General features: G+C 43.8%; 1 protein-coding gene across 4 annotated transcripts in view; it reads left to right on the plus strand.

The window, feature by feature from the left end:
* The window catches only part of SETBP1 (SET binding protein 1), a 310605-nt gene that overhangs the window by 153826 nt on the left and 136186 nt on the right, over positions 1 to 20593 (plus strand). The window lies entirely within an intron of this gene.

The raw sequence follows: 20593 nt of genomic DNA on the forward strand, positions 1-20593 counted from the left end.
AACTTGGCACTTGCTTAGGGAAAACATTCTTTCTGGAGTTTTAATTTATTTTTTTAAGTGTGAATAAGGCATTCATAAACTAATGAAAGCTACATTCTCATCAATTATAATGGACATTCTGGGCATCTCCCACATCACAGTGTTTATCTCCCAAGACAACATTTCCCTGTCCTTAATAGAAGGGAGCAGCAGGAGTACATAGCAAATTTAAGCCATTTCTACCATGCTCAGTTTTTCTGTCATACTTTTTACACTTAGATCTCAGCCTCTCACAAACAGGGGAAGACACTGTGCCCATTTCAAAGAACAGGAGTAGCACGTAGTGAAGTTATTTGGTTGTGGTCACAGGGCAGCACTACTGGGACCAGACCTTGGTCTTCTTAAATCCTATCCCAGAAGTTCACTACTTCTCCAACAGGAAGCTTTTCCCATTCATAGATAGGCTGATGCACAGAATCGTTTCGGTTGGAAGAGACCTCTGCGGTCATTGAGTCCAACTGCCAACCCAGCACCACCTTGGCATTAAAGATGTCCTGAATTGCCATGTCTGCATGAGGGTTTTTAACACCTTTAGGGACAGTGACACCACCACCCTCCCTGAGCAGCCTATTCCAATTCCTGACTGCTCTTTTGGTAAATATTTTTTTTCCTCATAGCCAATATGGGTTGTGAATCAAAGGTTTGCACCAAAGGGGCATGACAGGAGTTGGCATATCCCCACTGGCATCTTGGGTAGCTGGATTGCTCTTTTCTGACAGAGTCAAGCACTCAGAAGTGATAACTGGAAGAAGAAATCCTCAGCTTGGTAAACAAAACATTCTCCTTCCATTTTTATCACTGGTCATAACCTGTTGGCTCCTTCTAGTGGGATTTTCTCTAAGTCATTTTTGGCATGGAGAAGGGAAGAGCTGACCTCTCTTGTGTTGAAACTTGGCTGTTTGTTGTCTTCTGGTCTCAAATTTGTTTTAAAGGAAGCTTGGGTTTGGCTTTCTTCTGAGACTGTGTCTCATCACCAAGCTCAGCTGCTTTTTCAGATGCAGGTCTTAAAAAGTGCCATTCCCCCATTCCATACACTTTCAGAACCTGGCTGCTTCACACAGGTTAATGATTTTATGAAACTTCTGAAAAACACAGAGGAAAGACTCTGAAGCCTTTGGCTGAAATAACCCTATCCACTCAGGTCTTACCTACTGGGGACAGTTGGTTTCCTGGAGTAGGGCTCAGCACAGAAGGTGCATTCATCAACAACCTGGGTGAAGGGATAGAGTGTACCCACAGCAAGTTGGCTGATGACGCAAAGCTGGCTGGGGTGGTTGACACACCAGAAGGCTGTGCTGCCATGCAGCTTGACCTGGACAGGCTGGAGACTTGGGCAGTAACAGCAGTTTGACAAAGGCAAGTGTAGGGTGCTGCACCCAGGGAGGAGTAACCCTGTACAGCAGTGTAAGCTGGGAGCTGACCTGCTGGAAAGCAGTTCTGTGAAAAAAGACCTGGGAGTGCTGGTGGACAGCAAGATCACCATGAGCCAGCTGTGTGCCCTTGTGGCCAAGAACATTAGTGGTCTCCTGGGATGCACCAAGAAGAGCATGACAAGCAGGTAGAGGAAGGTTATCCTCCCCCTCTACTCTGCCCTGGTGAGGCCTCATATGGAATATTGTGTCCATTCCTGGGCTCCCCAGTTAAAGAAGGATAGGGACTGCTTGAAAGGGTACAGCAAAGGGCTGGAAAGATGACTAGGGGACTAGAGCATCTGTCTTAGGAAGAAAGGCTGAGGGACCTGGAGATGCTTAGTCTAGAGAAGAGGAGGCTGAGGGGGGGATGCTTATAAATATTTTAAAATTGAGACTATTCCACTTCCCAGGTCAGAACTATTTCTCTCCACACATTTCTCCGGCGCTGCTTGATTTGTGCAACGCTCCATCCTTCGTCTCATGGCTAGTGGACAGAAGCAGGGAAGTTCATCCCAAAGTTTCTGCCTGTAGATAGATGTCTGATACACTCCAGAAGAAAAATAAAAGAGCCATCAACAACATGGGCAGCATCAAAATTTTTCCATTAGCTCTAATAATGGCAATTACTTTGCCAGTTGCTGATTCCACTGTGATTTGTTCAGTGCAGTTGTACTTCAGCCTCTTGCCTGGGCTAATAGACTTTGTTTATGCTGACTGTTCATTTTCAGAGCTTCTCTCCTTTTTTTCCCTCTTGTGGTTTTTCTTTTGCTTTGTCCCTGCCCAGAGCCCAGAACAGCCCTCTGCCTACTGTGCTCTCTGGTGATCTCTGTGGTGATACCCTGCCAGGGCAGGGCATCACCAAAGGGTGAGGAGTTTCTTGAGAGCACGAGATGCTACTGTTGTTCCTGACTGCTTTGTGAATGCAAAGATCATCTTCCCCTTCTACCACGGAGTTTAAAAACAAAGAACCCTCCCAAGAAGTGAAGCCCTTTCTCCAGTAGCAGGAAGTTGAGATCTGGGGATGTGGGCTCTGGAGCTCATGGCCTTTGTCTTAGTGAGAGAAAGAGGGACCCTGCTTCTCTCCAGATGGCAAAGGCACACAAGGACACATGCACACAGTTAGCAGGAGTTTTTCATTGCTGTTTACATTCAAGTTCATGGAAATTAATGGGTGTCTCCATAGCCACTTTACACAAGAGCTGTGATTCTTCTTCTGCTAATTGGGAAAGAGGGTTAATCATGGGCATTTAAGGAATGCATCTGCCTGACTGACAACTTGAATGTAAGCTGCTGTAATATCTTCCAGAGATTTAAAAGCTAGCTGAATTCCTCTCCCTCAGCACTCATGCCTGGGCTGGGGACGGTTGGATGACATTTTCCCTGTCCTCCTAAAGGAGATGTCAAGGGGTGGCCTCACTTCAAGGTGGATAATGCCTTCCCCTCTCTTTCATCTTGCAGCAGAAGTGGCTGTCATCTCTGAAGCCCTGGTGATGACACATTTTGCACATACCACCAGCCTTGCTCTCAGCTGCCCTGTGGTTTTAGTGGCCTATGCCCAGCTTTGCCTCCCAGCTTGTCTTCACAGCTGACTTCTTGGTGCAGGTGCCTGGAAAGCACTGCAAGCAGGGAGCTATAGCAAAGCTGTTACAGCACCATCCGGACTGACAAAGGACTGTAAGTATTTAAGCACTGACAAAAGGCAGACAGCCCATGAAGGGCTCTCCAGTGTACCCGTTTACCCTGGGCTTTCAGTCCTGGGGAGCTGGTGCAACAGAACGAACACATTCTCTCCAGGGTGCAGCAGAGCTTGCTTCTAGACATCCTGGGGCTGGTGAAGGAGCCCCCTGAAGAATAATTTGCCACATGAAGTATCATCTAGAGGTGAGGTTATCAGCTCTCTATTTGTGCCCTGATAGAGATTTCAGTTTTGCAGCTGGCAAATACATGTGACACACTTTGCTGCTCACAGCCTTTCTCATCACCAGGAACTGTAAAAGATTGTCTGGATGTGTTTTCAGCCTTCACAGCTCACAGTGGCCACAAATTAGACAGAAAGCAGATGAGCTGCTGGCTCATGTCAGAGAAATGTGGCAAAGGGAATTTGCAGGGGAACTGCTTAGTAACCCTAAACTGGGAAAATTAAAGCAGACTTTGGCTTTAGGGGACGAGTACACTGGGATGTGGCACTTAGCATCAGCAGTGTCACTACAATGGACCTCATCCTCTGCCCTGCAGCTTGTGTAGTCCTCCAAACTGCTGCAAATGTGAGTGAGTCTAAAATCTCCCCTTACACAATCCAGTAGTAATATTTTTCATCCAGTTTGTATTCACAGAAGCACAGCAGCCATGGACTCCAGCTGCAGTTGTTGTTTCCTTTGTGGGAAACTAAGACACTGTAAAAAAAACAACAACACTTTCCAAGCCATAAACCTGCTTTAGGACCATGTTAAAATAGATGAAAACATTTCTGCCTCTTCTCTCACCTGCAGGACACTGCAGTCACCAAGTCCATGTCATATTAAGTTAACCCTCAAATAAAGCAAACAGTATTTTGATTGTCTTTTTCAGGAATCAGGCAAACCAAGTTCAGTTAAGTTTATTATTGACACTTTTTATTTATTTATTTTATTTTTATGATGATTTTTTTTTCTTCTTTCCTATACTGTGTGTACTCATGGAGAGTGTACTTACTGAGGGGTCATGGCATACTACTTCTGTATGTGTTGCAATGTAATAACTCATTGGAGATTTAAAGTGGCAAAGTGATTACAAAGCTAGAGGTGGCTCTGCTGGTATGGCTCTCTTGGGTTTTATTTTAAGGAAGTTCCAGTTACTTTGCCATATTGGAGTACTGCACTCAGAGCCCTGCATTTAAGGTCAAAGTCAGTCAAGTCTCTCCTGTGCTCTTTAATTGGATTTTTTATAGGGTCTCCTGCCGACTAATGGAAGTATTCAACAAACAAGTTTGTCACTGCCCTCATTACAGAAACTTCATTTTTGGGTTACTAAGTCAGATCTAGTGGGTTCTTGTCTGGACACATTTTCTGTTACCCTAGAAGACTTTGGAGACTTTTCTTCTTGGGTCCAAAAGAGCAGAACACAGTTTTGCACAAAAAAAAGGAGACTACCAGCTGATAGGATGGGAGCAGCACAAGACAGAACAGGCTATGATATGTGCTGTCTGACTCCAGGTAGTCCCTTGTAGACATTTCTGTATGTGTGCATCCCCATACATGAAATGGGAAGATTAGTAACTCTCTATCTTGCAGGGAGTTTAGAAGCTAAATTAATTAGTTTGTGAAGCTAATTGAGATTCCCAAATGAGTACTGTTTGGAGCATTCTAATTCTTATGATTGTTACTTCCATTGAGATATGGCTCAGTGTAATTAATTTGCTGTATCTGCAAACAGGTATGTTCTCCCAAGCTGTTTGGAGGCACACCTTCTGAGGCTGGCCTGCACAGTGCTTTGTGTTATGAGGAGGCACTGGCAATCTTCTCCTCTACTTCGCCCTAACCTGTGTCAGGCCTGCTCTATGGCTGTGCTCTTCAGAAGGTCCTGTTTCTGCAGATGAACAGAAACAGCCTGGGGGAAGTGGCCCTGTTACAAATCTCTGCACCACTGTAAATTATTATGGTAAGCTATATTTGTGTGTGTGCAGTGGAATAAAGCCCAGAGGTAGATTATGTCTGGTCCAGGGAGGGAGAAGGTCTTCCAACAACATTTAAGTATCTGTAGCTTTTGCCATCAGCTACTGTTGGATTTCATGTTACATAAATTCTCAGGCAATGTGTACAGTCACATATTGTTTTAGTTTAGGCTCACAAGAGCTGTTATGCTCAATAATTCTGAGTTAGCTCAGTACTTTGCAAAAAGTCAATAAAAGCTGCAGTTATTACTGAAGATTCACTGGTCAGATGCCTCTTTCACTTAAAAATAGCACAGGAGCAGTCAAACAAAAAGACCTACTGAAATGGTGCTGATTTTAAACCAAAACAACCTTATAAGAACACCTGAGAGCTATAGAAAGTGTATTGCTTTATTTATGTATGTGAAACTCTATTTGTAATTTCCTGACTAGTTTGATGTGTTTTCCTTTTCCTTTCCTACGGTAAATAAACAGTAATTGACATTCAAAGGAATGAGTTTTAAGGATCTTGAAACACCAGAAGGTTTGTTGGAGATGTCATGTGAGAGAAGCTAAGTCAGTGTAAACTGGAGAGGTAGGGGAAGCAGTCAAACATAATCAGGTGAACGTGTCAAAAACAGCTGTGTAGCTTAGGCTAGAGTTGTGCTTGTTTTCTTGTGCATAATGCTTAGAGGAGATGGGCTCACTGCCGGGAAAATGGTTTTCAGCCAGCTGAGGGACTCTGCAGTGGACACACCGCTGTTGCAATGGGAGTACAGAGCTCAAGGCGTTTCTGTTCACTTACCAAGTCAGTGAAATACTCAGTCTGATGCTGTGTCCAATATAATAATCACAGAATTGTCAGGGTTGGAAGGAACCTCAAAGATCAGCCAGTTCCAATCCCCCTGCCACGGCCAGGGACACCTCACACTACAGCAGGTTGCTCACAGCCACATCCAGCCTGGCTGCAAACACCTCCAGGGATGAGGCTTCCACCACCTCCCTGGGTAACCTGTGCCAGTCTCTCAACACCCTCGTGGGGAGCAACTTCCTCACATCCAATCTGAATCTCCCCACTTCTAGTTTTGCTCCATCCCCCCTAGTCCTGTCACTCCCTGACACCCTCAAAAGTCCCTCCCCAGCTTTCTTGTAGCCCCCTGCAGATACTGGAGGGCCACAATTAGGTTTCCTCAGAGCCTTCTCTTCTCCAGACTGCACAACCCCAACTCCCTCGGTCTGTCCTCAAAGCAGAGCAGCTCCAGCCTTCTGCTCATCCTCATGGCCCTTCTCTGGACACCTTCCAGCACCTCCAGATCCTTCCTGGAACAGAGGCTCCAGAACTGGACCCAGAGCTCCAGCTGTGGTCTCTCCGGAGTGGAGCAGAGGGGCAGAATCCCCTCCCTGGCCCGGCTGGCCACACTTCTCTTGCTGCAGCCCAGGCTCTGCTTGGCTCTCTGGGCTGCAAGTGCTTACTGCTGGCTCCTGTTGAGCTTCTCCTACACCAGCACCCCCAGGTCCTTTTCTTCAGGGCTTCTTCTTTTATTATTGTGCTTTTTGTGTTCTTGTAAACCTGGAATAGTATTTTAAAATCTATATTTTCCAAGGCAAGTATAGTTGGCCTAAAGGTAGCTGGGAGATTAATTTTCTAGATTCCTGAATGAATAGGAGGGTGCACTTGCTGTCATTACATCTATTAAAGGCTGAAGTGAACATTGTGATTGGTCTCCTTCAGTAGGAAAGGTGTGGTTAGAAGGAGACAGTTAATACAGTAAATAGTTAATTAATTTTCTCTGATATCCAGCTTGAACTTCCAAGTAGCAACACAGCCAGGTTGCTTTTGCTTAAGTGTTTCGATGGCCTTCCCTCTATCAGCTAATGTTCCACTGGAAACAACTGAAATGGTAGAGCTGCATTTGCAGAATTCCCCAGTGCTGCTATCAGCAGCTTCCCAAAGCAATCCGTTCAGTCGATCCTTTGATGCACAATTAAACTCAGGGGGAAATAGCTTTGTGTAATGTATAAATAGAAAAGAGGAGAGATAAAGGTGGTGTTGAAGTCACTTGCTGACAGCTTGGCATCCGAACGTTAAAGATGCATACCATCACTTCTGCTCAAGAAAGAGTCCTGAAAAATGCTGCTCCTTCCAAAATTGCACTTCCTTGCAAAGTAGTTTATTTACCTTGCAGCTACTTCTGTTCAGTTAGATAGAAGGGAAAAAACCCAACCACATAATACACAAAAAACTCCACACAAAACCCTCCATGAGGCCAACTTGCTTTGTCTTACAGGAAAAATGATTTGTTATTGGAGGAAAATGACAGCTGTTCTCTATGACACTGCTTTTATTAGATATTTTCCCTCTTTATCTCTATAAAAGTAGCATTTTTGCAGGAAGTCATTAGGTCTACCCATTCTCTCTGACAAATAGCTGGTTTGTGAAATACCAGCCTCTCGTGTGCTGCAGAAGGTCAGGGTACATGACATGGTCTTTGAGCATCAGGGGTAAGGAGCATTTTGATTAACCTGACAGTAAGGTGGGATAATCCAAGTGGAAGCTGCAGTATTTGAATGAAATTTCAACAATTCATGTCTGCCATATCTGCAGGCCTGAATGATCTCCTGCCATCTTTTTACATCTGTGTAACTCTGTGGCCAAGTGCTTCACATCAGCGGGAAATCTGATCGCATTTCCTGGAAGAACCAAAAAAACCTGATGCCAAAGGATGAGGAAGTTCAGGACCAAGAGGAAGTGTATGGAGGAGAAAACAGTGTTGTCAAAGTGTGTAAACAGCTCTCTATCATTACCTTCTCTTAGGAGGGTAGGTGTCTAGACCCAGCTGGACTTCCAGGCAACTTGCAAAGTGAAACAGAGCTGGGCAAGGGCTGTGCATACCAGCACCTAACCTCTGCTACTTCTGTAGTCTCTGGGTTTTCTACATGATATTTGCAAAAAAAACCAGTTGAATCAGGTCAGTGTCAAGCTGGATGGAGACTCCTGGGTTGTCATATCCAAGCCACAGAGAGTGTATCCCGTGTCCTGTCATCTGCTCCACACAAATCTGTGAAGTTCCATCGTAACCTTCATTTGGTTGTTTTCCGCCACTGCGCCTTCCAGTCTCTATACTAAACGTGTTTATGCACTCTTCTCTCTGGCTGTCAGAGTGCAAATGAGCCTCTGGAGCTTTCTTACCTCCCTGTTATTAAACCTCTGATATATCAGCAGGCAGAAAATGTCTTTGTCTTGTGGGATTCACAAAAGCCAAGAGAGGATATCCTCATTTGAGGATATCTGTGGCCAGCTGATTCATGACTTCAGCAGCTTGCTTCTCATCATGCTGAACTGCACACTTCCTGGCAGCCTGAAAACACAAGCACAGAAAGGTGTGTTCTGAAAGGCCAGCTTCCCTTCTTAAGAATTTGCAATGCTTCTGTAAGAAGATTTTGCTGTCCATGGTTTTGTGGTTGCCACGTTTATATGACCAAAGCTACTTGCTGAGTTTTGTGGCCTCTCAGATGCAGGCAGAGGTAGGTGTCCTTGTCACCACAGTATCTGGAGAAAAGAAGGTTGGTATCTCTAGTCATAGAGAATGGGGAGAGTTGGGGCTTGGGGCTGAGCTCATGTCCAGATACATATGCAAGGCAGTAATAAATGAGCTACAGTTTATTATGGAGAGAGCATTAGATCTTTCAGCTGCTTTATTAGGACTTCAGGCCAGGATATTTAATTATGGCCTGGCCTCCTCCTCTAAGCAGATTATCACAGTGACACACTGACTGCTGTGCCCTGCCAGCAGCCTTGCACTTTGCTCTTTCCTTTGCTCATAGTGGCTCTGCTGTACATAGAGGTAGGAGGATGGAGCTGAGAGGAGGAATACTGCAGGCAGGGAGGTCCCTGTGTTTTGTCTTAGATTTTTTTCCCCCCAAAGAATATTTTGTATTTATGATTTTTATTGTTGCTATTACTATTACTGTTATTGATATTATTTAGCACACCTAGGATCTTAAAAGTAGGGAGTCTTTCAATAATGACAGCACACAGCTTTCACACAAATGGCAAGCACACAGAAGGGCAGTTTCAGTATCTGGACTCCTTTCTTATTATTACTTCCCCCAGCACATGCTTCAGAGACATGGCAATGGTCATCCCCCTCCTCTTTACCCCTGCACTTCCATGCATGGTACTATCTCTGAATGCACCTGCGCCAGGGACACATCTGTGCCTCCTCCTCTTCAGACATCCTCCAGAGGCAACAAATCCAGGTGCTAAAGGCTCTAGTTCATTCCAGCAGGATTATAGCTGCTGTAATATTAACTTCCAAAGTTGTCTTTGCTGGTTGAGGCTCTTTGAGCAAAAACCTCCTCATGCAGCAGAAGAGCCCTTGATTTGTGCTGCTGGAGGTGAGCCATCTCTCCAGGGTTCCCTTTCCAAAGTGTTCACCTTGTCCCACCACAAGCTCATCAGTTCCTCTGTGCAGTGAATTTCACTTTCTTCTACTTTTTAAGAAAAGAGTGAGAGTCCTTACAGAGCACTGAAGTGCCATGCAAGTGCTGGGGTCACAGCTGATGATGCCACTGTTGGAAGCAAGAGCACAAGAGAGGCATGTGTGTGTGGTTTCCTAGGACCAACTTGTGGTATATTTTTTTACATTTTTATTTTTACCAGAAAATTTGTGGGGAAAAACCAAAACAACATTGTCCAAATAAGTGGTTCATACACTGGGGCTGAGCTAATTAGTAATTTTGGTTTCAAAAGATAGGAACTCTAGAAAAAAAAAATAATGCTGCTGTTTTCCAAGGAAATATTGTACATTTTCTTACTGAAAATGTATTGAGAAGCATAGAGAGGGGAGGATGGATGGAAGAGAGGAGACATCAATGGTAAAAATGATTAATTTTAGTATTATTTTATTAATGATTATTAATATTAATTTTATTATTAACTTTATTATTATTTGTTATTTTCCCCAGAACATGATAAAATACACTTCCTGAGCTATGTTATGTAGACTCTTCTCCTAAAATTACACTTTTCCTTCATCTCTTTTCCTGGATGCTGTCACTAATTCCAGTCTGGAACGGTCGTGGGACCTGCAGCAAGCAGCAATATTGATGTGGCTTTGCTCTCCCTTCTGCAGACCTGGGGGTTTTAATGGGCTTCATTGGTTACACTTGCTGCTTGCCAAGGCTGTGGTGAGGGTGGCACCGTATGCAGGATCTGTATAGAAGCTCTCATTGCTGCCCACTCTAGTGAGACTTTTCTCCTAGAGAGGACATCAGCATATGTCCCACCCACCAATGTCATATGCACACAGCTTGCCATATATGCTACAAGTAGTCATAGAGGTAGGTGTCTTCAGTAAGTTTTATCTCAGCTCTCACGAGGGTAGCAAGATTGTGTTTCTGTAATGCAAGTTTATGGTGAAATAGTTGAAGGATTTTTGAAACTCTAAGGCAATTACTCCACTACTTGTTGTAGACTTCTAATTTTTGCTGCTGTTTGTTGTCTAGTGCTTCAGCCAGACAAGCAAGCCCCTGTCTGAGCAGAATGACAAACGTGAGATGGGCTCTTTAGGTATGAACAAGGCGATGGAGTCTATGTGGCAGTGGAAAGCAGCAGCCATACATCACACTGTGACATAATTTGTCATCATCTGCTGCCAGCTGTGCTATGATTAAGGTGTTACCAGGTTTGCCTATTGTCAGATTTAAAAAATAAATAAATAAAGAGATGATCAGAGTTGCTCTGGAATGAGCAAGCCTTTGGAAACAAGCCAGCCTTTCAGGTTGATCCAGCACCGAAATACTGCCCTTCAACTTTCCACTGGGCACAGGGAAATAAAGTTCAACAAGCATTCCCATGCCCCACATGTCCTCAGTGTTTGCACTGTGTCTATGCTGTGTGTGCATTAGCATAGAATATTTCCAGGGGCTTCTACCACCTTTCTGACCAACCTCTACCAGTGTTTCACTACTTTTGTTGTAAAAACTGGTCCATGTCTCTCCTGTGCTGATGACACCAGATCTGGGTATAGCACTGCAGGTGGAGTCTCCCTGGAGAGGAATATAGTGACCATCACTGGAGGTGTTTAGCAAGAGCCTGGATGAGGCACTTGGTGCCATGGTTTAGTTGATTAGATGGTGCTGGGTGATAGGTTGGCCTGGGTGATCTCAAAGGTCTTTTCCAACCTGGTTAATTCTATTCTATTCTAGGCTAGTCTAGTCTATTCCATTCCATTCTATTCTATTCTATTCTATTCTATTCTATTCTATTCTATTCTATTCTATTCTATTCTATTCTATTCTATTCTATTGCTCAACATGAGCACTTGTGTGCTCCTCTTTATCCAGCCATACTTCAGTTGAGTCTTGTGAGCCTTTTTTAAAACCAAGACAGAGATACATTGCTTAGGGTTGTTCAGGTTTCCTAGTCATATCCTTTACCACAGAACCTAATGACAGTGGTTGTGTGTAACAGGATTACTAGCAAAACAATGCTTATTTGAACTCACAAGCATGAGAGAAAGAAAGCAGCAGAGGATCATGACCTAGAATGGAAGAGGAGTGAAGAGTAGATGCCTTTGACATGACATTTTTGTGCTGCTTGCAGTGAAAGAACATTTAGACATTTGGAGAGTAAGCCAAGACCTGCTGTGGTCAAGGGAATTGCCTGGTGTTTAATTTACAACCAGCAGAAAGTGTTGCAAAACTTTGAGTATTGACTTGCATCTTTCTTTTCCTCTCTCTGCTTGTTGGCACATATGGAATTATGAAGGAAGGGTCTGGGTTGTTGGTGTGGTTCAGCTGATTTACAGTTGTTCCATTCACCTTTTTTTGTATCTTGTGGATCCCTAAAGATCCACAGGCCATCCCTTGAGAAACAGCAGCCTGGAAAGGCAGGCTGAAAAATTTGTTCTTCATATATTGTTGGAGTTCCTTGATACTACAGGAAAACTGGGAGAAGGAAAAGCACAGCCTTTGCTTTCATTGTAGAAAGAGCTGTCTTACTGCAACAAAGGTTTTTTCTTGAAGCAAAGCTCTACAGGTCTGAAGTTGCGTGGTGAGCAAACCAAGCTCTTGGACAAGAGCATCTCCTGCTGCAAAGACACCCAGCTCCCTTCAAGCCAAAGCCAACAGGTTCAGGCTAACCTTTCCAAGAAAAGCAGTTGTACAGACTTGTCCACCATTCCTCAGTCTCCCCAGGGAATGGGAGGCAGTGAGGTGCAAGGATGCAAGGTGGTCCTTTTCCTGTCCTTTTCTTTCCCCCAGGAGAATACATTCATCAAACATGATAAATGTAAAGGTAAAACCATCTCCTGATTGGCACTGTGTGCCCATTCTTCCTGGCAGAGCTGAACACTTTGTGGCTACTGAATACCCTAACACCACCCATGGAGAAGTTGTTCCATGAATCACTTAAGCAAGGTGGTTTTGGTGAGCCTGGGTTACACATTGGCTGCACAGCTGAAGAATTCAGGTATTTGAGTCTCTTCTGGAGAGACCTTGCTGAAAGATCTCTAGGGTGTACTGTACTAAGCATAAGCCTACCACCCCTAGGGTTTGGAAGAGAGCAAATTCCTTCCTGGATTATAGGATTAAGAAGCTGAAAAGTGATTCAAATTCTTCATTAAACAGGAAAAAAAGAAAGAGAGACATGAGGGGAAGCTCTTCAATGCATGCATCACTCGACGTGTTTTCCTTGTAATTAAAGGAAGTTATTGAAAAATATTTGAGGGGATTAAATGCTCAGAGTATATGTGCTGATCAAATAGCACAAGAGTCTGCATTCTTCCTGGTAATCAATGGAATGACTTGAATGGGGAGGCTCAAAAGAACACAGTTATTGTTAAAGTGCCATTGTAGTAGTCGCCATACTGTATGGCAGAGGGACAGGTCCAGGGGTTTCTCAGCAGGGAAATTCTGCTACAGCTGAAAAAACAGGGGCCTGCAGTTCAGATATGGGCATTTCCACAACGATTCTTAGTGCCTTTCTGCCCCTCAACCTGAATACAGGAGCCGATGCGCCTAATTCCCTGTGGGAGGCTTCTTTGGGAATGAAGTTGCATTTCTCTTTCAGGCAAGCAAAATAGGAATGGAAAAAACTGTGGACAAGAAATGTTTCAGAACTGAGCCTAGGACATAAGCAGTGGGAGGGACTCCTACTGGAAAAAGGGAATTGTACTTACCATTATTCTTTCCTCTGTCTTCTGACAGCTTAATTGTAAGTAGTCATTATTTATCCATTAATTAAGAGGTCATTATGTCCTAGACACCTGGTGTCTAGAATAGGCAGCATGTGCTACAGTTTGTAGCACATCACCATGACCACTTCGGTGCTCTGTGAGTACAAAATGCAAAACACAGAATTGACCCGGTTGGAAGAGACCTTTCAGATCATCCAGGCCAACCTATCACCCAACACCATCTGATCAACTAAATCATGGCACCAAGTGCCTCATCCAGGCTCTTCTTAAACACCTCCAGGGATGGTGACTCCACTACCTCTGTGGGCAGCACATTCCAATGGCTAACAACTCTCTCGGTGAAGAACTTTCTCTTCACCTCCAGCCTAAACTTCCCCTGGCACAGCTTGAGACTATGTCCTCTTGTTCTGGGGCTGGTTGCCTAGGAGAAGAGACCAACCCCCAGCTGGCTACAACCTCCCTTCAGGGAGTTGTAGAGAGCAAGAAGGTCTCTGAGCCTCCTCTTCTCCAGGCTAAGCAACCCCAGCTCCCTCAGCCTCTCCTCACAGGGCTGTGCTCCAGACCCCTCCCAGCTTTGTTGCCCTTCTCTGGACACCTTCCAGCATCTCAGCATCTTTCCTAAACTGAGGGGCCCAGAACCGGACTCAGGACTCAAGGTGTGGCCTGAGCAGTGCTGGGCACAGGGCAGAATGACCTCCTTGCTCCTGCTGGCCACACTGTTCCTGATGCAGGCCAGGATGCCATTGGCCTTCTTGGCCACGTGGGCACACTGCTGGCTCATGTTCAGCCTACTGTCAGAGAGTACCGCAGAGTGTTTGCCCATGTATGTGACAGAAATGTTGCTGTACCCAGAGGTCTTTAATTTATTCTATTTTTTCCCTTTGGGTGTTTCAGTGCTTGTTTCAGTGCTGACAGTGGATACAAGCAGTGCTGACAGTGGATACAAGCAGTGCTGTCTAGTGGAGAGACACCATGAGTTTATGGAATGTTTTGCCTTTTTAAATCAAACTGCTGGGAATCGAATTTACCTGCATTATCAATGTCCTGTCTTCAGTGCTGTTGGAGGAAGAAATCTTGTGACTTTAGGCAAAAGTTGGCCCAAGATTGTAACTCTACCTTTGCTCCTGCTCTGCCATGCATCACGAGGGCAAGACACCTCATCTTGTTGGCTTGCTTTGCATTTTAGAAATGGGCAAGTTAATGTCATCTCCCTAAATTCCCAGATTTAATTAATATTTGGGAAGTGCTTTGAGATCTTCATATGAAAGGTGCCATGTAGTTTCACAGAGAGATTATCACAGAACTGTAGAATGCACTGGGTTGGAAGAGACCTCTAGAGGTCATCTAGTCCAACTCCTCTGCAGTAAGCAGGGGCATCCCCAACTAGGTCAGCCTCATCAAGCCTGACTTTCAGTGTTTCCAGAGATGAGGACTCCACCACCTCTCTGAGAAGCCTGTTCCAGTGTTCTACCTCCCTTATAGTAAAAAGCTGCCTAGTTATATTTCATTTATTTTATTATTATTAAATTATTATTACTGGCTTTTTACAAATAGGTTCTCACAAAGTTGAGTGAAAAGATTACTTCTCCTCTCTTCCCTCCTCTCTTGGTGTGTGTAGGCCTATAGTCTTCTAAATTAGATGCAATAAATTGCATCCTCACTCAGAATGCAGGGTGACAGTAGTACCAAGGGTATGGCTGTCCAGGGAGTGAAGCACGAATCTGGTACTGGCACTTGTCACCTCTAAAGGATACTTCCCCTCTGGAGTTCTGTATGACAGGTGTCTTATCAGACTGAGATCAAGAGGTCACTGCATCCATCCTCCTTGAGGCAAGACCAGCTCTACCTCAAGCTATTCAACAGGCATTTGTCTAATTTGCTCTTACGCATGTCTAGCAACGGTGAGTTCTTCAGGCACCTTGCACAGACATGCAAGTATCTTTACCTTTTACTTGTTTATTTGATGGCTCATCTATATCTCCTTCACCACAGTTCAATTATATTATTTCTTATCCTACATGCAGTGAGCAGCACCACATTTGTTTCCTTCTTTATGCTTTAGCCACTTTTATTAAATAAGTCTGGAATTTGATCTAGCCAGGAAATGAATCAATTTGAGGGATCCCATTATCCTCATGCTTTTGCCTTGCCAGCATGACTGTTTCCTAGCCAGTCACTTTAGTCCTTTTTAAGCAACTTAAAAGTAAACTTTCTTACAGAGAGCCTTAGCACACCAAGTACCCAAATTGAAGTTAATGGATGCTGTAAGAGCAAGTCCTGTTTGTTTTGGCACCTCTATGCACAAGTTGAAGTCTGATTATAGGTATCTGCCTAGGAAAGCTAAGATGGAAGGACTGGTTTTTTTTTTTTTATCTTTTTCTTTCTTTCTTTCTTTTTTAAAAAATATTTTTATTTTCTCTGAAGATCCTTTGATCTTCATAGATCTTCTCACCTGCCCCTGAAAGTTAACCAGAGAGTGTACAGTGGCAGCAAACTTGCCCACTGATGGTTTGCTTATCCTTTAGTCATGTAGTGGAAATTCTGAACTCACACTGGGGTATCTGTTAGTAACTGAAAGTATGGTTGACCAGGTTGCCATCTCAGCCTATCTCAGCCTTGCTTGTTGTCCTGTGTGGTGTCCTGCAATACCAATAGCTGCTGACATTTCGCAGTACAGAGCGCAAACATGGGACTCTGCAGTCCTGTTCCTATTGCCTTGGAGCTTTATCACACAGTATCACAGTATCACCAAGGTTGGAAGAGACCTCAAAGACCATCAAGTCCAACCTGTCTCCACAGACCTCATGACTAGACCATGGCACCAAGTGCCACGTCCAATCCCCTCTTGAACACCTCCAGGGACTCCACCACCTCCCTAGGCAGCACATTCCAATGACGAATGACTCGCTCAGTGAAGAACTTTCTCCTCACCTCGAGTCTAAACCTCCCCAGGCACAGCTTGAGACTGTGTCCCCTTGTTCTGGTGCTGGTTGCCTGGGAGAAGAGACCAACCCCTTCCTGGCCACAACCACCTTTCAGGTAGTTGTAGAGGGCAATGAGGTCACCCCTGAGCCTCCTCTTCTCCAGGCTAAACAATCCCAGCTCCCTCAGCCTCTCCTCCTATGGAGTAGGCGTTCTTCTAACCTCACAGTTATGATTAATAAAATAATGGATGAGAAATAGGTGAAATAAGTTTATTTTAAAATCTATTTTATTTATAGTTATTTTATTTTGGATTCTCAGGGATGCTTGAGCAAACACAACCTCCTTGTCCTGCAGAGAGCAGTTCCCCTGGCAAAACGATTTGAGATGGCTTTGAAAAACCTCACTTTAAAAAATAACACTTTCAAAAAACTAAGCTGCCAGAAAGTAAATATTTGAATTTTCCATTTGTTTTCTTCTTTACATGGAGTGTGTATGACAAACCAAATTCATAGCTGCTGATGTTGTAGTTAATGTCAACAGAGCTCTGGTTGGAAAAGAAATTACTCTTTACTGTCATGATTTTACATCCTTTCTGTAATTTCTTCTGGAGAGATTGTTTTTTCATGACAACAGACACTGGAACAGATTTACTTTCCAGGGACAAGTAAGTTACAGAGTTCTGTATTCAAAGAAACATGGAAAGTATCTGCCACAATGAGAAAAACAGAGCAAACCCTGTGACAAGAAGTTAAAACCACACAAATACAAGTAACAGTAACGGGGCAAATGTTTAACAGATCAAACCAAGTTGTTTCCTGGATGTTTGCTGCTTTGGGATATCATAGGAAGTTTTTGAAGCATGTGTGATTTATTTGAACTTCACTAGACTTGGTTTAAGGAGTAATCATTGTAATGGTTGTGGTCTCTAATCTGCAGGTTGTAAGGCTAGATAAAACCTATCATCACTTTTGACCTGTGATTCTCTCAGAGAAAGACTTGTTTCAATGACCTCTTAACTTCATTTTGGCCAGTTCAAACCAGTGTCCTAAAGGACGTCATCCTACATCTTGGAAGCATTAACATTGTAGAAGATACACATACTATGAAAGTAAAATGTCAGGTTTTCACTGTCTTACTGCATCGGGATGCAGCAGTGGTGAATTATACCAGGCTGTGAAGTGTGTGTGAAAACTATTAGGAGAAAGCTGTTTTAACCAATGAGACTTAGCATGGTAATGAGTGTTAGGCTTAGTAGTCAGTAGTAACAGGGTCAGTGCCTTAGAGAGCAGCTCATTGAGGAATGCCAAGAAAAGGGAAAGTGATTAACTTGAGTTTCCAGGGGAAAATGAGCAGTCCACAAGTTCAGTACTGGGCTGACTGTAGTTATGCTGAGTCTTTGTCTCCCTGCTTCGATTAGTGTCTTTCTTATTGCTGTGGCCAATTTGCATTGGGAATTGTTGGAACACAGGGGGAACCCAGTGATCTGAGAAGGAAAGAGACCCAGGATGTCCCAGGTTCTCATGCTAAGGCTCCTGTAATTTCCTCTTCTCCCTGCAAAGAGGATATCTGGAGCAGTTTTCACGTAACAAGATCTCTGCATGCTTGGTGAAAGGCCAGAGATTCATCCGTACTTGTGGGCTTCTTTCGCTGATGTTCAGACCAACTGGTGCACTCACGCTGCACAATGAGTTACAGATGCAGTGATCTCACACACTGCATTGGCAAAAAGAGCAGAAACGTTTACCCTGAAGATGAATGCAAAGGCAAAAAAACACAGGTTTCCTGAAACTGCAATCTGAACATCCAGAAACAGAATCACAACAGCCCCCAACTGTATCCCCTTCTTTGTTGCCTCATCTTTCCTATCTGTGAAATGGAAACAGTGCCACTTAGCTTTTTCTTGCTTTGCCCTGAGGAGTTGGAATGAGCTAGACCTTTCAAAAGGACTTTGAAGACAGATTATTGGTTTTATTCTTTTTCAGTACTGTGTGCAACACTTCCCACCATGAAGCGATATTTGAGAATAAAGGTACAGTTCTGCTTTGCCAGAAATACAATGCTAACCTTCCACCAAAAACATCTTACTGCTGTAATTGTTAGATGGAAATCAGCTGGTCTGACAGAACCATTTGTAACCTTTGCCAGTGCTGTGTGGTTCTGCACCACCAGCCTGGTCCTGGTATGTTTTATTTTTCTCTCTACTTTCTGTGGGGGATTATATGTTGTGACTTTGACCTGAGACATTTCCTTTCTTCAGCAGGATTAAGCTTCAGTTGTTTTTCTGCTAGCAGTGAGTATCATTTGCAGCCTAAGAAATATGATTTCCTTCTTTTAAAATGGGTCAGACCCTTTTTGTTTTTTAACCACAAACAATAGAGTTTAGAGAAAAATCCAGAGGAGTACAGACTTGGGAGCCTTTGTGGCTTCTGATGTGAAACAGGCCTGACTAATGCATTCAGTTTCTTGTCAGTTGTGAAAGAAATGTCTGAAGTTTCATAATATCATATCAGTTACACAAACAACTTGTCCTTTTAGAGGAGATGCTGAAAATCTGCACTTGGTTTCAGTAGAGATTAGTCTGTATTTATGCTTGAACAAGTTTTATTTCTTTTGTAAGGCAGCTAACTCTGTTTCAGATACCTGTGTCTCATTTGGAGCAATTAAAGATATCACATAATTTTGTATTTTCTTTGAGAAACCTAGGAATTGTTTAGCAGTTTATCCCTTGTTAGATTTAAACTCTATCTCATTTTAACCCCAAGGAATTAGTCTGGGTTGGAGTGCATGCACGCATGAATTAAATCACAACAACATTGCTATGTGTGTTTTTAAGGTAGAGAGCTCAAAGCTCTTAGTCATGTGTCATGTCTCAAACCAGTACTGTAAGATGGGTACAGTAGGTGTATTGTTTGCAGAACTGAAAGGTCTGTATGCAATAAACCATACCTCCTCCTTTCTCCTGTTGCCTTGAGACAACAAGGAGCAGAGGTTGCTACCTACACACAGATCTGTGTGCTTTGTTTATAGCTCCAGCAAAGAGCGCAGCTAACGCTGTGTCTGATAAAGGGTATTTGTAGTTGGTTGAGCAGTCGTGATTCCTGTTTAAATGCTTGCAATACCATTCATTTCATCTGGCACAGTTTCAGCAGGCTGGATGAGTGAATGTCTGCTGCTCAGAGTCATCGCTGGCCTTAGGGTTTTCTCCAGTGAGGTGTGAGATGTGGATTTGAGAAACAAAGAGCTTCAACTCTGGCTCATCTGTGTGACCCAGCCAGCAGGGATGTTAGCACTTTGGCTTTATTTACAAAGCCAACAGTTCAGTTCTTACTCAGTCCTTCAGACAAAATGTTTGGATCCTCCTACCAGGTGAAGACTCCAGGCTGTAGATATCAACTGGGTTAATCCTGAGCAGTTTAGCCCTTTATCAGCTACTTTTGTAGTAGCTTGGATATCATAGGCACTAGACAAAGTGTAAAAGACTAAAATAAGACCTCCAGTATGGAGCTCAGATCTGAAACAAAAGTACATCACTCCCTCATTTCTGGGAAGTACCTTACTGAGTCAGCTTGAGTCCTCTGTAAAAGCTGCAGCCCATTACATGCCAGAGCTGACTGCTGCAGTTTTCAGAGATGAGCAGCATGACAGCTGTGGCATGTCACCTCCTGCAGAAATTATAACACAATCTTTGTGTATTTCCTAGGCAGATGGAAGGATGGATAACAGAAGCACACAGGAAAGCAGGTACTTTTCTAATGAGCCAGAGATGGCTGCTCACCTTCACAAACCGCAGAGCTGGCTTAAAGTAGGAACAGCCTCTGCACCAGTTGAAGGAACAGCAAAGCTGCCATGGCAATGTCTTCTCTCCAGAGGATTCCAGACAGAATTCTGGCCAAGCTGGTCCAAATTTCTCCTGTGCTTCTTGGACTGCCCCTCCAGCTGGCTACAAAAGACAGATTCCAGCCCATAAACTGAAACAGAGTAAATGTTAGTCAAATATTCACAGCTTTTAAGATCTCCCAAGTGGTAGAAGCAGCTGTCAAGTTGAGAGATACCTCCTTAGTGCCTGACATAAGCCAGCCACGATATGTCATTGATGTTGATTATGACTGGCTGCAACCACAGCCTGAGGAATTAAGTGATCTAGTCCAAGGTCATCTCTCACCCAGGTGACTCAGAGATGAGAAGAGCCAAGGAGCACTATAGGTGGGCAGTTTCAGTACAGCTCTGTAACTGGTGTAGGTCTTTCATCTCCTGTGGTCCATGAAAGTGGACCATAGTAAAATGGCTCAACAACCTGCTTGAAGGAAGTTCAAAGAGTGAAGAAAAAAGGCTTTTAACTGCCCCCTGCCCCACCCTGTCCCCTAGGTGATGCTCAGCTTTTTGCTCTT

The sequence above is a fragment of the Dryobates pubescens genome, chromosome Z (assembly GCF_014839835.1).
Source record: "Dryobates pubescens isolate bDryPub1 chromosome Z, bDryPub1.pri, whole genome shotgun sequence".
Taxonomy (NCBI): domain Eukaryota; kingdom Metazoa; phylum Chordata; class Aves; order Piciformes; family Picidae; genus Dryobates; species Dryobates pubescens.